We start from the raw sequence: 18829 nt of genomic DNA, 5'->3' as shown, positions 1-18829 counted from the left end.
AGACAGCAGGACACGACGGCACCAAGACAGCACGCCAACACCGAACGACAGCAACCAAAACCAAAACCAATGATCCGACAGGGAGAGAGGGGCAGACAGGACTTTTATACACGACAGGTAACGAGAGGCAGGTGGGAACAATCACACTGATCATGGGCACACAGGAGGGGAGGGGCGAATACACAGACAGAAACCAAGACAGACACATAGTGGAGCAGTTGGGGGCGAGACGTGACAGAACCCCCCCCACAAGGGACGTCTCCCGACGTCCCAAAAAAAAAAAAAACTAGGGGAACCGAACCGCGCCGCACTCGGGCGGCGACTTGGGGAACCGAACCGCGCCGCACTCGGGCGGCGACATGGGGAACCGAACCGCGCCGCACTCGGGCGGCGACTTGGGGAACCGAACCGCGCCGCACTCGGGCGGCGACTTGGGGAACCGAACCGCACCGCACTCGGGCGGCGACTTGGGGAACCGAACCGCACCGCACTCGGGCGGCGACTTGGGGAACCGAACCGCACCGCACTCGGGCGGCGACTTGGGGAACCGAACCGCACTCGGGCGGTGACTTGGGGGAACCGAACCGCACTCTGGCGGCGACTTCGGGGAACAGATCCGCACTCTGGCGGCGACTGCGGGGACAGATCCGCACTCTGGCGGCAACTGCGGGGACAGATCCGCACTCTGGCGGTGACTGCGGGGACAGATCCGCACTCTGGCGGCGACTGCGGGGACAGATCCGCACTCTGGCGGCGACTGCGGGGACAGATCCGCACTCTGGCGGCGACTGCGGGGACAGATCCGCACTCTGGCGGCGACTGCGGGGACAGATCCGCACTCTGGCGGCGACTGCGGGGACAGATCCGCACTCTGGCGGCGACTGCGGGGACAGAACCGCACTCGGGCGGTGACTGCGGGGACAGATCCGCACTCGGGCGGTGACTGCGGGGACAGATCCGCACTCTGGCGGTGACCTAGGGGACAGAGCCGCACTCTGGCGGTGACCTAGGGGACAGAGCCGCACTCTGGCGGTGACTTCGGGAACAGAACCGCGCTCGGGCGGCGACTTGGGGAACACAACAGCACACGGGCGGCGACTTGGGGAAACAGAACCGCACTCCGCGGAAACTCGGGGAAACACAACCGCACTGGGGCGGCGCCTTGGGAAGTCTGTACCGCGATCGGCGGCCACTCACAAAGTCCGTACAGTGATCGGCGACATTCGGAAGGCGGGGCTGTGCGCGGCGGCAAGAGCCATCACGCGCCGCAGCAGAGGGAGCGGAGCCAGGGACGATCGCGGGTCCGACGCAGCTGGCTTGGATGTCTGGCGACGTTCGCGGGTCCTGCGACGCTGAAAAACTTTAAAACTTTAGCCAATGTTCATCATTTTAACATATACACACACACATGCAGAGCTCTCGCACGCAAAAGGTAGTTCCCAGCACCAATGATTCGTCACAGGCTGGCCATTTCCTGTGGTCGATCATGAGCTGGTCCCTCCCATGCACACGAGGACAGCACATTCTTATTTTATTTATTTATCTTCTAGAAGCAAGTTGCATTTCTTTACCACTTGATTTCTCAACTTCCTTTCTACTCCATACTTTTTCTTCCACTTCGGCATATATTGCATACAATTAAGAAATCTACTCGCCATGTACTTCTCATCTCCGTCAAGAGGTAGAGATTTACCGTTTTTATTTCCCATCTTAATTCTAGTAATTTTAGGTTTTACAATCTCTTTGTCTCAAAAAATATTATTATTATTATTATTACTATTATTACTTATTTATTTCTTTGAGGATCCTCAATGCAGGTTTAAATTGACCTTTCAACAAATTACTAGCCTGTATTATTGCCGTGGATCAATGCTAGAACTGCTATTTAGTCAATTTATCCTACCAGTCACACTCTCAATTACACAAACTCCAGCGCTTTGTATTTTTCTCATGGCTCGGACAAACCAAAGCCGTATCTCATAGCTCGGACAAACCAAAGCCGAATCTCATAGCTCGGACAAACCAAAGCCGAATCTCATAGCTCGGACAATCCAAAGCCGAATCTCATAGCTCGGACAAACCAAAGCCGAATCTTATAGCTCGGACAAACCAAAGCCGTATCTCATAGCTCGGACAAACCAAAGCCGTATCTCATAGCTCGGACAAACCAAAGCCGAATCTCACGTGCACCTGTGTTTTTTTTTTTTTTTTTTTTTTTATACGCGTTTCACAACAACACAATCACACAACTTCAGGCCTTTAACTTACTTGTCCCCTGGTTCGTTGCACTGCCGGGTCCCGTCAATCCACCTCTGTCAGACGAAGGCAGACCTAAGATGCTGGCCCAGCGAAGAATTTCCTTCCCAGGTCTTTCTTTACCAGGTCCGGCTAATGGACGCTGGCCCGTCGACGGTGTACAGCGCGTCGTCCTCCGTCAGCCAGATGATGGGTATGAGGGATCCCGGGTTTCGGCACCAAAACGTTAGAGATTTGCTCACTCCAACTTATTTTGCAAGAACCACACGGGAGACAAGCAAGTTCTTTTAGACACCTGCAGGTGGAGAGATCACTCGCTACAGGAATGAAATCTAAAAGTCTCCTTCCTGCAAGGGCATATTTATTAGGAGGAACAGAGTGGGGGTGAGAGTGGACAGGTTTGGTGTACCCCCGGCCTCTGATAAGATCAGAGCAGGGGGTGTTTTACACTGTTGTGGGAAACAGAACAACTTTGATTGCTTCCCCTGCAGCTGGTCAATCAAGCAGAGGAAGCAACCACTTCATCTTACTCTGCATTGTGAGGGCAAGACAAGATTGATTTAATCATTATAGTTTACATTCCAACATAATCCTACGATAAAGATAACCTGGAAAACCCTAACAGTTGACGCTGTGCCTTTGGGCTCTTGCAGAATCTCGCCAACGAGGAGCAGGTGGTCATGATTCACGCCAGGACCCTTCTCACCCTAGCCGAGAAGGTAACGCGCACGTCCACGCACGCTCTCGCATTCTGCTTATGTGACAGCAGCCTTTCCTCAGTGGTTAGAATACATCAAAGTGACCAAGTCAGCACTTCAACAGTAGCTGTTGGACATTGAAAGTGAGAAGGTAGACAGACACGCGACATCAGCCAAGGGGAACTCCGGCAATGTGCCCCAACAATTCTGACCTTGAGCTGTGCTAGGATATGTTCTGTAAGCAGAAGGGCTACCTGGATGAAGAGTTAGACTTCAGGAAGCGTTCCATGGACCAGGCTCATAAGGTAAGTCGCCCTCAAATCTCCCGCCGGACCACTGATGGACGAGGATTGCGGCCCAGAGGATCCTGGAGCTGGAGGCCATGTTGTACGAGGCGCTACCGCAGCGGGACTGCCCCGCCACGGACGGCGAAAAAGCCAGCCACGCTGGCGTGAATGACGTGCTGACGGCGGATCAGAGAGAAGAGCTTAGGAGCGCCGTGGACCAATGGAAGCGAGCCCTGATGTGCGAGTTGAGGGAGCGCGACGCTTGCATCCTCCAAGAGAGAATGGATCTGCTGCACAGCGCGCAACAGGTAAGGGCCCAAAGCCAGCCCGGCACTTACTTGCACGCTTACTGGCTTTTGAATGCCACTTTCCATTTGTCCGTCCTAGAGGAACAAAGAGCTGAAAGAATTCATCGAAGCTCAGAAGAGACAAATCAAACAATTGGAGGAGAAGTTTCTGTTTCTCTTTCTATTCTTCTCCTTGGCCTTCATTCTGTGGCCCTAACACCAGCTGGTGAGTGAGCTCCAGCGGCACCGCACTCGACACCTCCGATAAACTGCCAGCCGGTCTCAGACGTTGGCAGACGCTCCGATGCCGACGTATACCCCCCGCCACGGTGACAGAGGCACCGCGTCACACCGGCGCTCATCCAATCAGAAGGCAGGAAAGGCAAATTCACATGCAGGGCACTCTTGAACCAGAAGAGAGCGCCACAAAAAACGGTTGTTGCCCCAAACGCGCACTAAAAAGGGTCAGAATAACAAGAGTCCCACCGGCCAGCCGGGGCCACCCGTCCATCCATTTCTTCAGGGGGGGAAAAATTGGAGTCACCGGTGAGTACATTTTGCATTTAGCTCTGCTTTTCTGCTTCTGTCTTCAAGTGTGTGGCATCCTGCGACCAAAGATTCAAGCAACCCCAAAGCGGTTGACCTCAACGTCCCACCACCATGCCGACCAGAGCAGGTGACATGATGCTTTGGACATCCTTCCGTCTCAGATGCCCAAAAGTACTCTTTGCCACATCTGCGGCAATACGGTGTCTTTTCAAAGGTGCAAATAAATCCAGCGTGGGCGGAACACGCACGTCTTCGTTTTTTCCCGCTTTGTTTGTGTGACAGCTGTTGTGAAAATTTTATACAAATAAAGTTGTATAGTACAGGTTTGGCCAAGCCGCAATTCCTGAACCGCATGCGGCTCTTTGCTTGGATTCATGCGGCCCTTTTATGTTCATAGCAACATTTGTGTGTGTGTGTGTGTGTGTGTGTGGGGGGGGGGGGGGTGGTTGTGCGTGTTGGCTTCACTTGAGTTCAATTTGGTATTTTGGTCAAAAGCGCATGTGGTGAAATTCCACAAAGTAGGATGGGCAAACACATTCCAGTAAACTATTAGTGTCAATTGGGCTCTCGAAATGGCAGAGAAAAGATGCACAGCAAAACGGAAATATGTAGATGAACACAGGACGTTTTTATCAGAGTGGGAAAGTTTATATTTTTTGTTGAACGTGATGGCAAACCATTCTGCCTGTTATGTCAGACCTCAGCGCATTTCAAAGATTCAAATCTTCAGCGCCATGCACTTCAGCTCACTCCATGGCTAACATTGATCAGGCGTCGAACCCGCAACATCATGCTTAAGAGGTGGACATGCTAACCAGTGCGCCATTAAAGTCAAAGTCAAAGTCAAAGTCAGCTTTATTGTCAATTTCTCCACATGCCAAAGACACACAAAGAAACCGAAATTTCGTTCCCCCCTATCCCACGGTGACAAGACATGGCTCACAACAGACAAACAAGTAAACAAGTATAACAAAAGCGTGCTGAATAAATAATGAATAAATAACACAACAATAAATAAATAAATAAATAAATAAATAAATAGGAGGAGCAGAAAAAAAAAGGAGCAAGTGCGCGTACAGCAGACATTCCCGAAAATAGCGCAACAGTGCCGCACGCTATGCAGAAGGGGGTAGCGAGTTCAGGGCCCTAACAGCCTGGAGAAAGAAGCTGTTGGCGAGTCTGGTGGTGCGGGAGCGCAGGCTTCTGTACCTCTTCCCAGAGGGCAGAAGGTCAAACAAAGAGTGAGCCGGGTGACTCACATCTTTGGCAATCGAGGTTGCCTTGCGGGCGACATGGGAGGTGTAAATGTCCTTTATTATGTCAACGCATAATAACTAAGTCTACTGATCAAAACAGCGGTTACTATATGACGTCGCTACGTCGTGGTCAAGTGACGCAGACAAGACATCAATGGACGGACCTTCCTCCGAAATTAGAATCCGTGGGCAGAGTTAACTTGTTTAAAAGGGAGTGGGCAGAAGAAATATTTAATTTATTTAAATCTATTTTGAGTGCACACCATTATGCCAATGCATAACAACTGTAAATCTACTAAACAAAACAGCGGTTGCTATATGACATCTGCCACGTTGTGGTCACGTGACAGACGTGACGTCGATGGGCGAAACTTCCACCGGAATTCAAATCCGCGGGGAGAGTTAACTTGTTTAAAAGGGAGTGGGCAGAAGAATTATTTAATTTATTCAAAACCATTTGGAGTGTGCGCCATTATGTCAATGCATAACAACTGTAAGTCTACTAAACAAAACAGCGGTTGCTATATGACGTCTGCCACGTCGTGGTCACGTGACGCGGACGTGACGTCGACGCCTACTTTACATCCCACCGATCACAGGACCCCTCGGCTGCATAACCGCGCCCCCTTCCCAACCAATCGGATTTGCTATACGCGAAAACGACGCCAATGGGCGGGCTCTTCCGCCAGAATTTAAATCCGTGGGCGTGGCTTGCAACAGGAAGTAGGAAAATGGCGATGTTGACAAAGACACAGCGGATGGTAACTTACGACTAACGAGAGAAATATTTTTATTTTCTGCTTGCAACTGGACCGTCCAGAGCGTACACGGTAAGTACAACTCATCGTTTTTAAAAAGAAGTACTTTTGTTGCCCTGAAAAGCGAGTGAGTGTGGCGTTTGGGGGGAACGTCGAATTTCTGCGATTATTTCGACTGGTCAACGGTTGTAAATGATTGCGTTGATTAAAAACGTTAACTCTACTCTTAACTTTGCCGTTTCAGATATGCGGGTATTACACCGCGGAAATGACGTCAATAGGCTGAACTCTCGCCAAAATTCAAATCTGTGGGCGCAATGGCCTTGAGCGAGACAACAGATACAAACACGACGATTATCAACAGAAATATCTTTATTTTCTGCTTGCAAGTGGACCGTCTAGAGCGTACACGGTAAGTACAACTCATTGTGTTTAAAAATATTTACGTTTGTGTAGTTTGCGTTGCGTTACATCTGTGAATGTTGGTTGAGGCTAAATGTTAATGTTTAATTTCCTTCCTTTAGGTTCCACGGTGTTTGTTGGCTGTAAGTTTTCCACTGCAAGAAGAGGCTCGTATCATTGACCAGGAGCGAGCTACAAGTATCATTGACCAGGAGCGAGCTACAATGGTGAGTAGCCATAACATTTATGTTAAACACTTCCTATTTCATGTCTAACAGTACTTGATTTAACAAATAACCATAAATAAATACAGTGTGGGCACTGAAGTTAACATATGTGATTATACTGCCTAATCCGTCACCGAGTATATTGTTGCAAAGTAATATAAGATCCAAAGTTGTAATTCAGAATAGTTTTCAAAAGAAGGCCATTAGAATTATATACAAGTCTGATTACCCTGAACATAATAACAAGCTATTAATTAAATCACAAATTCTTCAATTCAAAGATTTGGTAGATTATCAGACAAATAATGTCTAACAGTAATTGATTTAACACATCACGATAAGTAGATTGAGTGTGGGCACTCTCAAGTTAACATATGTGATTATACTGCCTAATCTGTTACAGAGTATGTTGTTGCCAAGTAATGTAGAATAGATCCAAAGTAGTAATCCAGAATAGTTTTGAAAAGGCCATTAGAATAATAAACAAATCTGATTACCTTGAACATAGTAACAAGCTAAGTGTTTAATATGTCCTATGAAGTCAAAATTGGGCACCATCATGTGGTGAAATTTGGAATTGCATCACATCCAATTTTGCCTGGGAACAAACAGATTAAATAAATCTTAGTTTTGAATAAGCCACTCCTTCTCAAACAAGTAAACTCTGCCCATTTTGCGCAGTAGATGTTCTGTTAATATCTAGTGTTTATACAAAGTCATAATTTAAATTGCTTTCAACCTTCATTCATCGGTTCAACCAACATTACTCGCTCTTATTACCAATTTGTATTGATTTAACTAAGCGTTTAATACTTCCTATCAGGTCTCAAGTCAAGATTTGGCAAAATACAATTTCAGCAAATCCAATTTTGCCAGGGAACAAAAATAGATTAAATAAACTAAATAAGTCTTCTTCCCATTAAATACATCAGAAAAGTTTGTCTTGTAAGCAGTCCTCTTCAAACAAGTAAAGTCTGCCCATTTTGTGCCGTAGATTTTGTGTCTATGCCTAGTATTTATAAAAAATCATAATTTAAACGACTTCTTTCCTTCATTCACTTTGGAAATTTGGAATTGCAGCAAATCGAATTTTGCCAGGGAACAAAAATAGATCAATTAAACTAAATAAGTCTTCTTCCCATTAAATAAATTATAAAAGTATGTCTTGTAACCAGTCCTTTTCAAACAAGTAAAGTCTGCCCATTTTGTGCCGTAGATTTTGTGTTTATGCCTAGTATTTATACAAAATCATAATTTAAAGGACTTCATTCCTTCATTCACTTTGGAAATTTGGAATTGCAGCACATAAAATTTTGCCTGGGAAGAAAAGTAGATTAAATAAATTTAATAAGTCTTACTACTTCCCATTAAATAAATTAAATATGTCTTACTTGTTCCCACTCCTTTTCAAAAAAGTAGTTTAAAACGAGGGCCCTTCACTCAACCTTTAACCTCAACCCCGCACGTCACATTGTGTTGTATCTGTGAATGTTGGTTGTGGCCAAATGATAGTTTTCTTTCATTCGTTTAGGTTCCAAGAAAACTTGATGTAACTCTACTTTTAACTGCCGTTTCAGATAAGCGGGTATTACGTCGCAGTCATGTGCCGCGGATATGACGTAATTGGCGGAACTTCCGCCAAAATTCAAATCTGTTGGCGCGATGGCCGTGAGCCACTGAGCAACGACGATTATCAACAGAAATATCTTTATTTTCTGCTTGCAACTGGACCGTCTAGAGCGTACACGGTAAGTAACACTCATTGTGTTTAAGGAGATTTACGTTTGTGTAGTTTGACTAAAGTTGTCGATGTAGCTAGCGTTCGCGGTAATAGCAACGTGTAGCTGAGGCGCTAACCCTAGCAGAAGTGTAGCCGCGTTGCGTTGTACGTGTGAATATTGGTCGAGGCGAAGTGTTAATGTTTAATTTCATTCCTTTAGGTTCCACGGTGTTTGTTGGCTGCAAGTTTTCCACTGCAAGAAGAGGCTCGTATCATTGACCAGGAGCAATCTACAATTGTGAGTAACCATAACATTTATCTTAAACACTTCCTATTTCATGTCTAACAGTACTTGATTTAACAAATAACCATAAATAAATACAGTGTGGGCACTGAAGTTAACATATGTGATTATACTGCCTAATCTGTCACCGAGTATATTGTTGCAAAGTAATATAAGATCCAAAGTTGTAATTCAGAATAGTTTTCAAAAGAAGGCCATTAGAATTATATACAAGTCTGATTACCCTGAACATAATAGCAAGCCATTAATTAAATCACAAATTCTTCAATTCAAAGATTTGGTAGATTATCAGACAAATAATGTCTAACAGTAATTGATTTAACACATCACGATAAGTAGATTGAGTGTGGGCACTCTCAAGTTAACATATGTGATTATACTGCCTAATCTGTTACAGAGTATGTTGTTGCCGAGTAATGTAGAATAGATCCAAAGTAGTAATCCAGAATAGTTTTGAAAAGGCCATTAGAATAATAAACAAATATGATTACCTTGAACATAATAACAAGCTAAGTGTTTAATATGTCCTATGAAGTCAAAATTGGGCACCATCATGTGGTGAAATTTGGAATTGCATCACATCCAATTTTGCCTGGGAACACACAGATTAAATAAATCTTAGTTTTGAATAAGCCACTCCTTCTCAAACAAGTAAACTCTGCCACTGGAGGCAGGCAGTGTCTGTCTGTTGAGGTTTTCACCTTGTTCTTCTCCTGCTGAAGTTCTAACTGGACGTCCATCAGTTTGGCTCTCAGCTCGTCATTGGCGGCCTGAAGGGCGCCCGTTCACTCCGCCTCGGCCCGCCCTGCCGGAGCTCGTTTGGACATCTCTTACTCGAGTCTCGCCCGGTCGTCAGTCAGAGATCACAACATTTGTACCTGGAGAGCACAAACGCAGTGCTGTTTTCCACTGGCTTCGGACTCAACTTCAATCGGTACCGTAACTTACAACATCGTAAACATAGATCTAGCTTGACTTATTCATTGAATAAATGCATTTAGTTCTTCAAAACTGCATCACGCAACATAGCGTGACCGAGACGGCCGTTATCCACCTGCGTGAAGTTATTTGGTGAAATGAATGAGATGTTTATGACACCATCGTTCTGTCTCTATGTAGATGAAGGGAAATAATCGATTGCTGAAGGTCCAAAGGTGTTGTGATAAACAAACATTTTAGTGATTAGTGACATATTTGTGATAAACATATTAGGCAGGATAATCACATATGTTAACTTGACTGCCCACACTGTATTTATTTATGGTTATTTGTTAAATCGAGTACTGTTAGACGTGAAATAGGAAGTGTTTCACATAAATGGACGACGAAAGGGGTACTCACCATTGTAGCTCCTGCTGGTCAATGATACGAGCCTCTTCTTGCAGTGGAAAACATACAGCCAACAAACACCATGGAACCTAAAGGAATGAAATTAAACATTAACATTTAGCCTCAACCAACATTCACAAACGTAAATATTTTTAAACACAATGAGTTGTACTTACCGTGTACGCTCTAGACGGTCCACTTGCAAGCAGAAAATAAAGATATTTCTGTTGATAATCGTCGTGTTTGTATCTGTTGTCTCGCTCAAGGCCATTGCGCCCACAGATTTGAATTTTGGCGAGAGTTCAGCCTATTGACGTCATTTCCGCGGTGTAATACCCGCATATCTGAAACGGCAAAGTTAAGAGTAGAGTTAACGTTTTTAATCAACGCAATCATTTACAACCGTTGACCAGTCGAAATAATCGTCGAAATTTGGCGTCTGTGGCTGGAAGCAGACGCCGAGTTCGACGTTCCTCCCAAACGCCACACTCCCTCGCTTTTCAGGGCTACACAAAAAAAACATATTTTTCAAAACAATGAGTTGTAATTACCTGTACGCTCTAGACGGTCAAGTTGCAAGCTGAAAACAAAAATATTTGTCTTGTTAGTCGTCGTGTTACTAACCGCTGTGTCTTGTTTGCCAGCATTGCCGCTTTCCTACTTCCTGTTGCAAGTCACGCCGACGGATTATACTTTTGCCGTGAGTTCCGCCTATTGACGTCATGTCCGCGTCACATGACTGCGACATAATATTATCTAAAACTGTTTGTGCGGTATTGTGTTGTTTTGTGCGGTATTGTGTTATTCTGTGCGGCGTCGTGTTGTTCTGTGCGGCGTCGTGTTGTTCAGTGCGGCGTCGTGTTGTTCAGTACGGCATGGTGTAGTTCAGTGCTGCATGGTGTTGTTCAGTGCGGCATGGTGTTGTTCAGTGCGGCATGGTGTTGTTAAGTGCAGCATGGTGTTGTTCAGTGCGGCATGGTGTTGTTCAGTGCGGCATGGTGTTGTTCAGTGCGGCATGGTGCTGTTCAGTGCGGCATGGTGTTGTTCAGTGCAGCATGGTGTTGTTAAGTGCGGCATGGTGTTGTTAAGTGCGGCATGGTGTAGTTCAGTGCGGCATGGTGTAATTCAGTGCGGCATGGTGTTGTTCAGTGCGGCATGGTGTTGTTCAGTGCGGGATGGTGTTGTTCCGTGCGGTATCATGTTGTTCAGTGCGGTATCGTGTTGTTCAGTGCAGTATCGTTGTGTTGTCCGTATTGTGTTGTGTTGTTAGTAATGTGTTGTGTTGTTCGTATTGTGTTGTGTTGTTCGTATTGTGTTGTGTTGTTCGTATTGTGTTGTGTTGTTCGTATTGTGTTGTGTTGTTCATATTGTGTTGTTCGTATTGTGTTGAGTTGTTCGTATTGTGTTGTGTTGTTCGGATTGTGTTTCCTTTAACACTTAGCCTCTAACACTTAGCCTCTAACACTTAGCCTCTAGCACCTAGAAGGTAAATAAATAGGAAGCAAGTGTCACGTGCTGGTGCCACCTGCGACGGGACCACGCCCCCCCTGTCAGTGGAATCACCGTCACCTGCCACGGGTTCATGGACAGCGCTATATCAGCGCCGCAAGCGCAGAACCGAGTGCCAGTCTGTCCCTTGATGCTGCTTCGCTCATCAGTCCCGGAGAAACTTGACTCGCTTGACTATTCGAAACCCCCGCAGAACCGTTTGTCCTCTCCAGCCCGATCGCCGCTCCAGCGCCGGCTGTTCCCATCATCCCCTTCCAATAAAGTCCGTCGTCACGCACTTGGCTGTACTGTCCGATCCTTAACAGTACAGACTGGCCAACACTATGCAGTCAGCGAACGACGAGACGGCATTGAGCCGACTGGAGCGAGCCGAGACCGCCATCAGCAGCCTGTCCGCCGACATCCGGAACCTGATCGAGGTTGGTCAGCAACAACAGCTGCAGCAGCAGGAGATGGCCCAAGCCCTCCAGAGACTGTCGGTGGGTGCGTCCCCGGCTGTCACAGCACCCCAGCACCGCCCGTCTGCCGAGGCCAGGAGGCTCGTGGACGTCCCGGAGCCCCGCCTCGGCAACATCGAGAAGTTCAACGGCGATCCCAAGCACGTGAGGGCGTTTGTGACCAACTGTCGCATAATGTTTGCGTCAGAATCAGCCAAGGTCGGGTTCGTTCTAACCCACCTCACGGGCGAGGCGCGGCTATGGGGTTTGGCAGAGTATGAAAGGATGGCCCCGGCATGCGATTCCTTTGACGCCTTCGCAGAGGAATTGCTCTGCCTGTTCGACCTGGGATCCGCCGCCGAAGACGCCGCCGAGGAACTGGCGACGCTGCGTCAAGGTAGCCGATCGGTCGCGGAGTACGCCCTTAAGTTCCAGACGTTGGCCGGCAGCAGCGGATGGAACGCGCCAGCGCTCGTTAGCACATTCCTAAACGGCCTCGCCGAGTATATGAAAGACGAACTGGTGTCTTACGATCGCCTGCGAACCCTGAAGGGCGCGATGGACTTGGCGGCCCGAGTAGACCGGCGGATCCGGACGCGGCGGCGCGATCGGGAGAGGAGGTCCCCGCGGAATCCGCGTGGCCACATTCCTCCGTCTGCTGGGGACCCGTCAACCACACCACCCGCCGAGCCCATGGATCTGGGAGGGGCTTGGGTTCCCTCGGAGGAGCACCGTCGACGCCTCTCGCTGGGCTTGTGTTTTTACTGTGGGGAGGGGGGCCATCGGGTGGCGGGGTGCCCGTTAAAAGGCCGGAGCTCACGCGGCGTCGGGGGATCCGCGTGAGCTCGACCAGCACCGGCTCTCCCAGTCCCAGCACGCTCACGCTACAGGCACGTGTCCAGCTTGCGGCGGGCGACCAGAACGTGGCGGCCTTGGTGGATTCCGGCGCGGAGGGGAACATCATGGACATTAGCCTGGCGCGTCAGTGGGGTGTCGGCTTCCTCCCGCTGAGCCCGTCCATTCCCGCGCGTGCCATTGATGGCCGTCTGATTGGCGAGGTGGCTTTCGTGACGGAACCGGTTAAGGTAATGCTCTCCGGCAATCACCACGAGACCATCCAGTTTTTTCTTCTTTCCCTCCTAGGACAGCAGCTCATCCTGGGGCACCCTTGGTTGCGGCAGCACAACCCGGTGCTGGACTGGGAGGTGGGGGTGGTACGGCAGTGGAGCGAACGCTGCCATCGAGTGTGCCTGAAGGCGGCCACCAGCCCACTCGGCAGAGCCCTGCCCAGGTACAGTCCCGACATCTCCAATGTCCCAGCAGTTTATCACGAACTCAAGGAGGTTTTAAATAAAGCCAGGGCCGCTTCTCTTCCTCCACACCGGTCCTACGATTGCGCCATCGACCTGTTGCCCGGCACCTTCCCTCCCAAGGGACGCGTCTACTCCCTGTCCGCTCCTGAGCGCCGGGCTATGGAGGAATACATCCGGGAGTCCCTGGCAGCCGGTATCATACGGCCGTCCTCTTCACCTGCGGGAGCGGGGTTTTTCTTCGTGAAGAAGAAGGAGGGCACGCTCCGCCCGTGTATCGACTACCGGGGAATAAACGAGATCACCGTAAAGAACCGATACCCTCTGCCTCTTCTTTCTTCCGCCTTTGAGAGCCTTCAGGGTGCCACCATCTTCACAAAGCTGGATCTTCGCAACGCCTACCACCTGATCCGCATCCGGGAGGGAGACGAGTGGAAGACGGCTTTCAACACCCCGAGCGGACACTACGAGTACTTGGTGGTTCCGTTTGGGCTCACCAACGCCCCAGCAGTTTTCCAGTCCCTGATAAACGACGTGTTACGAGACATGCTGGACAAATTTGTGTTCGTTTATTTGGACGACATCCTCATCTTCTCCCGCTCGCTTCCTGAGCACATCAAGCATGTTTGGGCGGTGCTGCGACGCCTCCTAGAGAATTCGCTCTACGTGAAGGCAGAGAAGTGCGAGTTCCACGCCTCCTCTGTCAAATTCCTCGGCTACGTGGTGCGTGAGGGATCCATCGAAATGGACCCTGGGAAGGTGGAGGCGGTCACGTCATGGCCTGTTCCCGAGACACGCAAGCGGCTGCAACAATTCTTAGGTTTCGCGAACTTTTAGCGACGTTTTATCCGTGGATACAGCACGGTGGCCGCGCCACTCACCGCCCTTACCAGCCCCGCCTCCCCATACAAATGGACAGAACAGGGGGAACAGGCATTTCAGGAGCTTAAGAGGAGGTTCACATCCGCTCCCATCCTCAGAGTTCCCGATCCCGACAGACAGTTCGTGGTCGAAGTGGACGCCTCGGACGTGGGTGTCGAGGCGGTGTTGTCTCAACGTAGCCGCCAAGACGATCGTCTCCATCCGTGTGCCTTCTTTTCTCGCCGTTTGTCAGCCTCAGAAAGGAAGTATGACATCGGTAATCGTGAGCTCCTCGCCGTCAAGTTGGCTTTGGAGGAGTGGCGACATTGGCTGGAGGGCGCCACCACTCCGTTCATTGTCTGGACCGACCACCGCAACTTGGAGTATCTGAGATCGGCCAAGAGACTGAACGCGAGACAAGCACGGTGGGCTCTGTTCTTTGACCGGTTTGAGTTCTCTCTTTCCTACAGACCGGGTTCCCGTAACGCGAAGGCGGACGCCCTGTCGCGTTTGTTTCCTGGTGGGGAGGAGGGACAGGGTCCGCCTCCCACTATCCTCCCGAGCTCGGTTCGGGTGGCGGCTCTCACATGGGAGATCGAACGCCAAGTGGAAACCGCATCACGCGATCAACCCGGCCCCAGCAACTGCCCGGAGGGTCGCCTGTTCGTCCCTGAAGGCCTGCGATTGGCCGTGCTGCAATGGGCGCACGACTCACGCCTGGCCTGTCATCCCGGCGCTGCACGCACGAGGTACGTGGTGGCACAGCGTTTCTGGTGGCCCACCTGGCAAGTGGACACCAGCGATTACGTCAGAGCCTGCTCAATCTGTAACCGCTAAAAGACGTCTACTCGTCCTCCGGCCGGGCTGCTTCAACCCTTGCCGGTTCGCCAGCGTCCCTGGTCTCACCTGTCAATTGACTTTGTCACAGGCCTCCCCCCCTCAGAGGGAAACACGGTGGTCCTCACGGTGGTAGACCGTTTTAGCAAGATGACGCATTTCATCCCTCTGCCTAAGCTCCCATCTGCGAAGCAGACGGCGTCCATCATGGTGCGGGAGGTGTTTCGTCACCACGGTCTTCCACAAGACATCGTGTCAGACCGAGGACCTCAATTCGCGTCCACCTTCTGGATGGAGTTCTGCCGACTCCTCGACGCCACGGCCAGCCTCTCCTCGGGGTTTCACCCTCAGTCCAACGGTCAAGCGGAGCGCCTGAACCAGGAACTGGGCAGGGCTCTCCGATGCATGGCCGCCGGGGACCAGCGCGGGTGGGTTCAACAGCTTTCCTGGGTAGAGTATGCTCACAATTCCCTTCCCACCTCGACTTTCGCCTTTCCACTGCGTCTTCGGGTACCAGCAACCCTTGTTCGCCCACCAGGAGCGTGGTGCGGCGTGCCCGTCGGCCCAGGCTTGTGTCCGCCGTTGTCATCGTGCCTGGGCGAGGGGCCGGGTCACTCTTCTCCGCTCTGTTTCAGGCTACGCCCGCCAGGCGAACAAGCACCGGACGCCGGCTCCGGAGTACAGAGTGGGGCAGCGTGTGTGGCTCTCGACGCGGGATTTGCCGCTGCGAGCGGGATCCCGCAAACTGGCGCCCCGCTTTGTTGGACCGTTCCCTATCCAGAAGGTGATTGGCCCGGCCGCAGTCCGTCTGCTCCTTCCAGACTCCATGAAGGTTCATCCCACGTTCCACGTGTCCCGTGTGCGGCCCATCCATGAGAGCGCGTTGGCGCCGGCGCCCGTTCCGCCGCCGCCGCCCCAGCTCGTCGATGGGGGCCCGGCTTACGCTGTCCGCTCCCTGCTCCGATCGCGGCGGCGTGGTCGGGGCCTACAATATCTCGTGGACTGGGAGGGTTATGACGACGCGCACCGCTCCTGGGTTCCGAGCCGCTGGATACTCGACCGTTCGCTCATCACGGAGTTCCATCGCTGTCATCCGGACCAACCGGGTCCTCGGCGCGGGCGCCCGAGGAGGGACGAGGGGACCAGGGGTGAGGGTCCGGGGAGGTCTTGCCCACCGGTACCGGGTTCTTCTGCCCCCGCGCCCGTCGAGCCTGCGTCTGGCGAGGTGTCGGACGTTTCAGCGGTGTGCTGACCCCTCCACCTGGCCGCCCGGGGTATTGCCTTCCTTTTTTTTTGTTGTTGTTGTTTTGTTGTTTTCGGTTCCTGGGGACGTCGGGAGCCGTCCCTTGTGGGGGGGGTTCTGTCACGTGCTGGTGCCACCTGCGACGGGACCACGCCCCCCCTGTCAGTGGAATCACCGTCACCTGCCACGGATTCATGGACAGCGCTATATCAGCGCTGCAAGCGCAGAACCGAGTGCCAGTCTGTCCCTTGATGCTGCTTCGCTCATCAGTCCCGGAGAAACTTGACTCGCTTGACTATTCGAAACCCCCGCAGAACCGTTTGTCCTCTCCAGCCCGATCGCCGCTCCAGCGCCGGCTGTTCCCCTCATCCCCTTCCAATAAAGTCCGTCGTCCCGCACTTGGCTGTACTGTCCGATCCTTAACAGGAAGGACTCACCGGTGACGTCTTTGCCCACGTCCAAGCGTTGTACTTTGTATTTTCATCCTTCTGACAGTGGAAAACATATAGCCAACAAACACCGTGGAACCTAAACGAATGAAAGCAAACTATCATTTGGCCACAACCAACATTCACAGATACAACACAATGTGACGTGCGGGGTTGAGGTTAAAGGTTGAGTGAAGGGCCCTCGTTTTAAACAACTTTTTTGAAAAGGATTGGGAACAAGTAAGACGTATTTAATTTATTTAATGGGAAGTAGTAAGAGCTATTGAATTTAATCTATGTATTATATTCTATTGTATTGGATTCTGTTGTATTCATTTGGATTGTATTCACACTAACCCTACTAAAACTTCAGCCCACAAAAACTCGCCTCTGGCGCCTAGCCTCTGGCACTTAGCCTCTAACACTTCGTCGTCGTGTTGTTCTGTGTGGCGTCGTGTTGTTCAGTGCGGCGTCGTGTTGTTCAGTACGGCATGGTGTAGTTCAGTGCTGCATGGTGTTGTTCAGTGCGGCATGGTGTTGTTCAGTGCGGCATGGTGTTGTTAAGTGCAGCATGGTGTTGTTCAGTGCGGCATGGTGTAGTTCAGTGCGGCATGGTGTTGTTCAGTGCGGCATGGTGTTGTTCAGTGCGGCATGGTGCTGTTCAGTGCGGCATGGTGTTGTTCAGTGCAGCATGGTGTTGTTAAGTGCGGCATGGTGTTGTTAAGTGCGGCATGGTGTAGTTCAGTGCGGCATGGTGTAATTCAGTGCGGCATGGTGTTGTTCAGTGCGGCATGGTGTTGTTCAGTGCGGGATGGTGTTGTTCAGTGCGGTATCATGTTGTTCAGTGCGGTATCGTGTTGTTCAGTGCAGTATCGTTGTGTTGTCCGTATTGTGTTGTGTTGTTAGTAATGTGTTGTGTTGTTCGTATTGTGTTGTGTTGTTCGTATTGTGTTGTGTTGTTCGTATTGTGTTGTGTTGTTCGTATTGTGTTGTGTTGTTCATATTGTGTTGTTCGTATTGTGTTGAGTTGTTCGTATTGTGTTGTGTTGTTCGGATTGTGTTGCCTTTAACACTTAGCCTCTAACACTTAGCCTCTAACACTTAGCCTCTAGCACCTAGAAGGTAAATAAATAGGAAGCAAGTGTCACGTGCTGGTGCCACCTGCGACGGGACCACGCCCCCCCTGTCAGTGGAATCACCGTCACCTGCCACGGGTTCATGGACAGCGCTATATCAGCGCCGCAAGCGCAGAACCGAGTGCCAGTCTGTCCCTTGATGCTGCTTCGCTCATCAGTCCCGGAGAAACTTGACTCGCTTGACTATTCGAAACCCCCGCAGAACCGTTTGTCCTCTCCAGCCCGATCGCCGCTCCAGCGCCGGCTGTTCCCATCATCCCCTTCCAATAAAGTCCGTCGTCACGCACTTGGCTGTACTGTCCGATCCTTAACAGTACAGACTGGCCAACACTATGCAGTCAGCGAACGACGAGACGGCATTGAGCCGACTGGAGCGAGCCGAGACCGCCATCAGCAGCCTGTCCGCCGACATCCGGAACCTGATCGAGGTTGGTCAGCAACAACAGCTGCAGCAGCAGGAGATGGCCCAAGCCCTCCAGAGACTGTCGGTGGCTGCGTCCCCGGCTGTCACAGCACCCCAGCACCGCCCGTCTGCCGAGGCCAGGAGGCTCGTGGACGTCCCGGAGCCCCGCCTCGGCAACATTGAGAAGTTCAACGGCGATCCCAAGCACGTGAGGGCGTTTGTGACCAACTGTCGCATAATGTTCAGCCTCCAGCCCATCACGTTTGCGTCAGAATCAGCCAAGGTCGGGTTCGTTCTAACCCACCTCACGGGCGAGGCGCGGCTATGGGGTTTGGCAGAGTATGAAAGGATGGCCCCGGCATGCGATTCCTTCGACGCCTTCGCAGAGGAATTGCTCTGCCTGTTCGACCTGGGATCCGCCGCCGAAGACGCCGCCGATGAACTGGCGACGCTGCGTCAAGGTAGCCGATCGGTCGCGGAGTACGCCCTTAAGTTCCAGACGTTGGCCGGCAGCAGCGGATGGAACGCGCCAGCGCTCGTTAGCACATTCCTAAACGGCCTCGCCGAGTATATGAAAGACGAACTGGTGTCT

The sequence above is a fragment of the Syngnathus scovelli genome, chromosome 1, assembly GCF_024217435.2.
Source record: "Syngnathus scovelli strain Florida chromosome 1, RoL_Ssco_1.2, whole genome shotgun sequence".
Lineage (NCBI taxonomy): Eukaryota > Metazoa > Chordata > Actinopteri > Syngnathiformes > Syngnathidae > Syngnathus > Syngnathus scovelli.
The sequence above is the reverse complement of the archived record's forward strand: the minus strand, read 5'-3'. Positions refer to the sequence as shown.